Below are 9,530 nucleotides of genomic sequence, written 5' to 3'. Positions count from 1 at the left end.
TTTTTTTTTACTTTCTTTTCTTTCTTTCTTTCTTATTTTATATATATATCTCAAGACTCTCCAACTCAAACTGATTTCGAGGTTATACCTCCAATAAATCCTTAGTTAATGACTATTAGTAAACTCTTTACTCCTGATCTTGATAAATTACATATTGAATTTAAATCTAAAGATAATAGGACTAAACGTTATGCATATCGTACCAAATATGATTTGACTCAACAATCTAATGGCATATTGGATAATCTACTTCCTAGCTATATAGAATCCAATGACAAGGTAGATTTCATCAGGAAATTTAGACGCAAACTCAATGGAACGACTAATAGGTAAAATAGTATTCTGGTGAATATCATAACCTAAAAATCTGACTTTGGTTTGAAACAATTTAATCTTAGGAGCATAAATGACTAGACCATGACTCTTAATGGTATAAAAGAATGCAGTAAGATGTTTCCAGTGTTCATTAATGGATTTAGAAAAAATAAGTATATCATCAATACAAACTATGGAAAAATGACTAAATGGATTAAAAATATCATTCATTATATTTGAAATTCACTAGAAGTATTTTTTAATCCAAACGGCATGACATTCCATTCATAGTGGCCAAAAGGTGTAGTGAATGCAGTTTTATATCTATCTTTAGGATGAATTTGTATTTGCCAAAAATCACTTTTTAAATCAAATTTACTAAAAATAGTAGCTTGGCTAAATCTTTTGATTAAGTCTTTTTTATTAGGAATAGGATATCGAATCCATTCTAAAACTTTATTTAATGGTTTATAATTAATAACTAAGCGAGGGACACCTCTTTCTAATTCAGCATTTTTATTAGCATAAAAAGCAGGACATGACTAAGGTGATTTATTAGGACTAATAATTCTATTTTTTAATAATTCATTAATTTCTTTTTTACACATTTCAAGTGATTCATGATTCATCTGAATTGGTCGAGATTTAATAGGAATTTGCCTTTCATTAAAATTCTTAATATATGGTAATGTGACTTCATGTTTTTTCCTATTCCAAAAGGCAGTTGGTAAAGTAGAACAAACAGTTGTTTCTAATTTTAATTTAAATTCGTCAATTTGAGATATAACAACAGGATCAGTTAATTGTTGTTCAATGCGTTTATAATTGACTTCTTTTTTGAGAAAACGTAATTGACGAGTTAATCAATTAATATATTGAGAAATAGAACAGTCTTTTAATTGATTTAATTCCAATACTTCAGGTGGTGATAAGAATTTAAAAGTAACTGTTTGTCCAAAAACTTGAGTTGTTATTCCTTCACTAGATGTAGTAAATGGATATAATAAGAATATAAATGGTGTTCCTAAAATAACTTTATCGGTCATATTTCTAACTAAAACAAATGAGGTTTTAAAACAAATATTATTTTGACAAATATAAACTTTGAGTAATTTATATTTAATATGCATTTTACTACCATTCACAGAAGTTAATTGTTCACTAGTTTTCTCATAATATTTTGTAGGTAATAAGCTTTCTTGAATACAATTAAGATCAGCATCAGTATCAATTAAAGCAATAATATTTAATTCAAAACCATTGATTACTATTTTGACTTTTGAATACCATTTTTGGATATGAATTTTATTAATAAGATTTAATCTTTTATCTTCATGATTGGATTGGTGTGATCGATTATCAAACAAAAGATTATCAGGATTAGTATGTTCAGATTCATGTTCTGATTCATTAGGTGATTCATCATTGGTTTGAAAATTATCTAAACTTTTATTAAGTTTTAATGTAATAATTTCATCTTCTAAAGCCCTATCTTTACTTTGTAAATCTTTAATGGTTTGTTTAATCTGATTAATTTCATGTTGTAAATCCTGTAATGTAATTTCTTTTTGTTTATTTTTAAATCTTTCTAAAGTTTTGGATAGACTAATAATAGGTTTATCAAACCTAGGTTTCTTGTCATGATTGGTTAATAAAGATTTCAATTTATCAGTATATTTGTGTTTTAATTCTGGATCTTCTAATTTGCTAATTAATTCAATTAGGGCAGTTTCTTCTTGATTTTGTTTAGTAAGAATAGTGATTTGTTTAACTGCTTTACAACAAATATCATTACATCCTAATTCAATATTATTATCAGAATCATCACTAGGTGAATGGTAATTAGATGAAGTATTAGGATTATCCGAAGAGGAATTACTAACAGATTGATTTAATTGGAAGCTTTCAAATAATTGATTTTTGCAGCCATCATTAATTTGAAGTTGATTAACTTTATCTTTTAATTTTTATTTTTCTTTACATTTATTAGAATAATGACCTTTTTGACCACAATTATAACAGGTAACATCTTTATTAGATTTAAATTTTGGATGTGATTTCTTATAATATTTCTTTTTGGGTTTAGTATAGATTTTATCAATGGATTTAGAAGGTGTATAATTCTTTTTATATTTATTAGAATATTTGTAGGATGACTTATGTTTAGTGTATTTATGTTTTTTGCGGCGAGAGGGTGCTACAGGAGGTAAATCATATTGTTCATAGAAGTTACCTAATTCATATTTAGCCATATGTTTATCTTTAGCAGCTTTTTGACTAAGTTTAAGATCAATACACATTCTTAATCCTTCTTTTTTAATAGTGCTAATTATATCACCATAAGTTAATTTATCATATTCAATTGCACCAGTAGGGTGACTAAGTACATCTCTAATCTTATGAGCAAAAATACTGGGTAATCCATTAATAAATTTTTCTTTCCAAAAAGATTTAGTAAAGTCTTCCCTAAGCATAACTCTAGAGGTAAATACATCTTTATACCATCTAAAATTACTTAATGCAGGGCAAGTAAGGTTACTAAGTTGATCATGTATGCGAGAATATATATTAGTAGGGTACCTATAAAATGTCTGACTATGGTGTAGATTAATGTATTTATACCATCAGGTTTATAATAGCTAATAGTTTCATCAAAGATAGATAAATCATGTTCATCTTTTTGATTTGCATGTAAAATTGATTCTCTTTAATCTTCATTAAGATATTTTTCCCACCAAGATTTGAGCATACCAGTAAAGCCAGAAGTAATTAAGGACACAATTTCAGGTTGAATATAATCAAGGTAGTTACTAAGATAGCCATTTGCAACCATGGATAAATGATTTAATTTTTGAAGGATTTGATCTTCACTAAGACCATCAATATTCCATTCGTATAACTTTTTAGCAGATACAGAAAATTGATTATTAAGAAAATCACTGTTAAAGCTATAGAACAATTATTTAATAAGTTAATCACTTCTGAAAAAGCTTCTCCATCTAGTGAAAAAGGTCTTACTGTATTAAACCAACAACCTACCCATGAGTCAGTCTCTATTCAAACAGAAGCTAATACAACTGATAATGAAATTAATCAATTAGCCTAATAATTTCAATCCTCTACTCTTAATAAAATTCATTATCCTAAACCTACTCCTACTACTCTTACCAAAAATTGGTATTCACGACCGACTTCCCCAGATCTCCAATATGAGTGCCTAATTCAGTCATTGGATTCTATATAACTATAATTATCAGCTTCAATTAATACTCATTTTTTAGAAAAGCTGCTGATATATATATCTATATTGATTTTCTCATTCACATGCCTCCAAGCAATGAATAGTGAAAAAAGTCAACTTTACTATTCACTATTCATCAAAAAGTCAACATTACTATTCCTCATTCATCATGATTCATCCAACTGACAAATTCAACACAGTAAAAAGCAGCCATCAACTTTAGTCACTCACCGAAAGCAGCAGACAGCTCCCATGTGCTCCTGATGCTCCTTTCAAGTCAAGATTATTCACTCACAAGGTTAACAGTATTCGCTCACAAGGCTAACAGTAGTCTCTTTTGATTATAAAAGAACATCTTCAGTCAAGAATAAGGTAGAGTTAGAAAAAAATGAGAGTGCTTATTCCTCAAGAAAAATAGCTCTGTAATTTTATTTTCAAGTTCGTTTTCAAGTTATGTATTTTGAAGAATTGTTTGTTTCATTCCAATAAACAATTGTAAGTTTTATTATTTATGTTTATTTAAACTGTTTTATTCTATTATTATTAATATTGAATGTTGTTATTTTAGTGTTGTTTTCTTCTTCCTTGCTTCAATTGAATATTGTTATTTTAGTGTTGTTTCCTCTTTCCTTGCTTCCGTCCCTTTTAGTGTTGTTTCCTCCTTCCTTGCTTCCGTCCCTTTTGGTATTAGAGCCAGTTATGTTGTCTTCTGTTACTCACTGAATAATTATTTATGTGTCTACTCATTCTCCTGTATTGAAATTGTTTACTGTTTACCGTCTTAATCTATCTAATTTATCTCTGTGTCTTTCTACGTTGCTATTAGCCACCCATCCTTCGTCCCAAGTCCTAGGTAAGTCCTTTAGTTAAGCAGTGTTGGATTTTAGGGGTTCTCCAAACTGGGGTATGTGTGAAAACATCGTATGTGAAAACATGATAAAAATTAGACAATGAATTGAGCTCACTGTAAACTATTTCAAGATAAAATGAGTCGATTATTTAGAAGTAATTTTTCGGTTAGTTCTAGGTCAACAACTTTGCCTTCTATACCCAATCAAGGTTTAGTAATCAATAAAGAAGATATCGAAATACAAAATGATAAAATTGATTTAAGTTGGAATATATCACGTTTACCAATTAAAGAAATTTATAAAACTAGTTTTATGCAAAATAATGTTAATCTTCATGTTAAAACTTTAGAACAAGTTTATGCTTTAGAAAAACCTAGAGAAACATGTCAATTATTTGATGCTAATACTATTAAACGTCATTTAAAAACTGGTCACAATTTTATTCATTTGGGATTAATTCAGGTTGGAATCAAACCATTAACACAACAAGGTAAAAATACTTCTGTTTTACTATACTTAAGAGATACTCGTTTTCTTGATTATAATGATAGCTTAATGGGTATAATGGAAACTAGTCTTCACAAAGGACCCATCCATTTTAATTATTTTCCTGATTTTACTCTTAGTCTTAGAGATCCCCATATATTAGATGCTTTAACTCTAAATATTCAATTACATGGCTCATTTACAAACATGAAAGAAAAGGTTCATAATATTGCTTTAATTTATCGTGTTCATTACAAATGTATAAAAACCAATTTGAATGTTCAAGCCTTACATAAAAGTTCTAAAAACAAAACCTTATTAATCCAAAGTAGTAATAATGATACTAATATAAATATTCCTCAAATGATTGAATGGAAAAATATTACTCTCCCCAACCAATGGATTACAGTTAATGAAAATTACAAACGTAATCAACGACAATCTACTTTTCAAGATATTCAACAATTTATTGATGGATCTATTAGGATTAAATTTAATCAATCTCAATCTTCTCGTCATAGTACTTCTAGTATACCTACTGATGTTGAAACTGAAGATGAAATATTTAATACACCTTTATTCAGAAAAAATAGTCAAATTTATCTAGGTCAATTTTCCCATAGTAAAATGAAAGGAATTGATAATTCAACAACTTTCCAAATTAGTAAACCTGTTTATTCAACTCGCACACATTTACATGAAGAAGATACTGAGTCTCAAGACTCTCCAACTCAAACTGATTTCGAGGTTATACCTCCAATAAATCCTCAGTTAATGACTATTAGTAAACTCTTTACTCCTGATCTTGATAAATTACATATTGAATTTAAATCTAAAGATAATAAGACTAAACGTTATGCATATTGTACTGAAAAGGATTTGACTTAACAATCTAAAATTACTCGTCAATGGTACAAATATATGATTGAACATAAAATTGAAATTCCTTTCTTTGAATATTTAGAAGACCATCATACAAAGGTTCAAACAATTATAAAACATAAATGGAAAACTTCACTCAATACTACTGTAAGCTCTAGTCATCCTCATTTATCTATTATAATTATTGAACATCAAGGATCTGAAGTCTGGGCCTCTCCTTTTAAGTTAGCCGGCACTGACCCTGAAATCAAAAAAGTTATTGAACAAAATAATTATACTAATCAATATTTAAAACCTTTTGGTAAACAATTAGATGAGATAGAAACTAATTTAGATGATTAATTAGTTAATCATACTGCTACTAAACAATCTTTAGATCAACCTTTGCTTAATTTAAGCAATCTTGAATGTTGATCTAAAGATTAACTAGGTAAATTATAATCAAGAAAACGAGTATCTCTTAAGCATAGTAAAACAGAAGTATTTTTACCTTGTTGTGTTAATGGTTTGATTCCAGCCTGAATTAATCCCAAATAAATAAAATTGTGACCAGTTTTTAAATAACGTTTAATAGTATTAGCATCAAATAATTGACATGTTTCTCTAGGTTTTTCTAAAGCATAGACTTGTTCTAAAGTTTTAACATGAAGATTAACATTAAATGTATTTTGTATAAAAGTAGTTTTATAAATTTCTTTAATTGGTAAACGTGATATATTCCAACTTAAATCAATTTTATCATTTTGTATTTCGACATCTTCTTCATTGATTACTAAACCTTGATTAAGTATAGAAGGCAAAGTTGTTGACCTAGAACTAACCAAAGAATTACTTCTAAATAATCGACTCATTTTATCTTGAAATAGTTTACGGTGAGCTCAATTCATTGTCTAATTTTTATCATGTTTTCACACATACCCAGTTTAGAGAACCCCTAAAATCCAACACTGCCTAACCAAAGGACTTACCTAGGACTTGGGACGAAGGATGGGTGGCTAATAGTAACGTGGAAAGACACGGAGATAAATTAGACAGATTAAGACGGTAAACAGTAAACAGTAAACAGTAAACAGTAAACAATTTCAATACAGGAGAATGAGTAGACACATAAATAATTATTCAGTGAGTAACAGAAGACAACATATATATATATATATATATAAAATAAGAATATAAGAAAATTTTAATTAGAAACTCTCTTTCAAGGGTCTCCTCTTGTGAGGAATCCCATTAGGAGCTTGAAATTATTGTGAAAGTCTCCACCTATTTATAAGAAAAAAATTCTTTCAAAAAAACTCTAGAAATTCATGTGGGATTCAATCAAATGTATTGAAAGGAATTTTGAAATTTTGATATCCCTCCAAAATTTTTGCTCTTCTTTCAATCAAATTATTTGAATTAAATCATATGGAGGGAATATTAAATATTTGATTTCCTCTTCTAAAATTAAAATTAATAATATTTTAAAATATATTATTATATTTTTCAGTAAAAAAATATTAGGGCAAATATTTAAGATAATTTAATATTTTTAATTTTTAATTTTGTTACTTATATTTTTATTTAAATATAATTTTAATATATTTATTGCGCCACGGTTCGATTCCGGTTCAACCGGTGACCCATCCACCTAATCCCTTTTCCGGTTCGTTTACCGGTCTAGTTTTTAAAACATTGGTTTTTGTCTCTGAAGTAAACATGATCCCTTTTCCGGTTGAACCGGTGACCCATCCACCTAATCCCTTTTCCGGTTCGCTTACCGGTCTGGTTTTTAAAACATTGGTTTTCGTCTCTGAAGTAAACATGATAGGGTCCAACTGGAAGGAATGGTGGATGGACACCGAGTTTACTCGCTACATCTGTGCTGAGAAGAAGATGCTCACAACTTTCGAACCGATTTCAAATGGTGAGAAGTTGTTCATGGGAAATTCTGCGACCTTAACTGTTGAGAGTAAAGGCAAAGTTGTCCTGAAGATGACTTCAGGAAAAGAGTTAACTCTGAATGATGTCCTATATGTGTAGGACATTCGTAAGAATGTTGTCTTGGGGTCGTTCTTAAGTAAGCATGGCTTCTGCATGGTATTTGAGTCTAATAAGGTTGTGTTGACCAAGAGTGGGGGTCTATGTGGGGAAAGGGTATATGTCGGGTGGTATGTTTAAGCTAAATGTAATGACTATTATTCCTAAAATTAATGAGAAAGCTTCTTCTTCTACTTATATGCTTGAGTCCCCTTATTTATGGCATAGTAGACTAGATCATGTAAATTTTGACTCTTTGCGTAAATCAATCAAGTTAGATCACATATCATCTTTCAAGATTAATCCAAATCACAAGTGTGAAACTTGTGTAAAAGCAAAATTGACAAGGATTTCGTTTCATTCTATTGAAAGAAGTAACGAACCTTTAGATTTAGTGCATAGCAATATGTGTTACTTGAAAGTCATACAATCATGTGGTGGCAACAAGTAGTTGATCACTTTTATTGCTGATTGCACTAGATATTGTTATGTATATTTTCTTAAAAGCAAAGATGGAGCAATTGATAAAATTTTTATTTTTAAGAATGAAATTGAGAATCAACTAAGCCGTAAGATCAAGGCTTTAAGAAGTGATCATGGTGGTGAGTATGAATCCCCATTTGCTGAGATTTGTACTTAATTTGGGATTATCCACCAAACCACAGCTCCTTATTTCTCTCAATCAAATGGTGTTGCTGAGCGAAAAAATAGGACGTTAAAATAAATGATGAATGCAATGTTAATAAGTTCTAGGTTGCCACAGAACTTGTGAGGAAGCAATTCTCTTCGCGAATTACATTCTTAATAGAATACCTCAGAAGAAAGTGGACAAGACTCCATATGAGTTGTGGAAAGGCCACAAGCCTTCATATAAATACCTACGAATGTGAGGGTGTCTTGCTGTCACGACCCAAACCCGTCCCTATAGGTTTAACATCATAACCGGCCAGTAATCCTTGGATTACCGAAGGCCTCTGAACAGATTAACAAGATTAAGGGGCTAACAGAAACAAATACATAAATATAGTTGTCGAATGAGCTGTGCTGACTTACATGAAATAAAATATTTAAAACTTTATATACATAACCGGTAGTTAACCATACATTATACCCACACACATTGTAGTATTTAAGGTACAGCCAACGGCATCAAATCAAGTCTTAAATAAACAGAAACCACAGAACTTAAACACAAGACGCTTCGGGAACCTCCACGTGAGGCACAATGGTTGGCTAACAACAGAACACAGATCCAGACAAAAGCCTTCAGACTCAAGCTCCAGAATGCTCACCTATACATATATATACACACAATGAGCTAAAACCAAATGAATAACATTAACGTAAAGGGGTTAGTGAACGAAATCCGAACATATCATAAGCGGAAAAAATATCATAACATAATCATCGTCATATCAGAACATAATAATGGTACATCCCATAGAATACATCACAGAACGTCTTCCGACTAGAGTAATCAGTTCCGAATACCGATTAAACACATATCACCACAATGAAGTGACTAACGAGATCTCGTAAACTTATATGTCATGGACCCGCATTTTCATACCGTCCCCCATGACTTAGGACTATCTATGGATGCCATAATAAATTTCAAACTTGGGATGTTCGTTCACGTAAACAGATATCATTTCAGAAATCATAGCTTATCATGTTTCATTTGGAACATAATTCATATCAACATATCTTTACAGAAATGTTACTCACAGTGGTTC

The sequence above is a fragment of the Camellia sinensis genome, chromosome 1 (assembly GCF_055761805.1).
Source record: "Camellia sinensis isolate YWXY chromosome 1, ASM5576180v1, whole genome shotgun sequence".
NCBI lineage: Eukaryota > Viridiplantae > Streptophyta > Magnoliopsida > Ericales > Theaceae > Camellia > Camellia sinensis.
Note: the sequence above shows the minus strand (reverse complement) of the source record.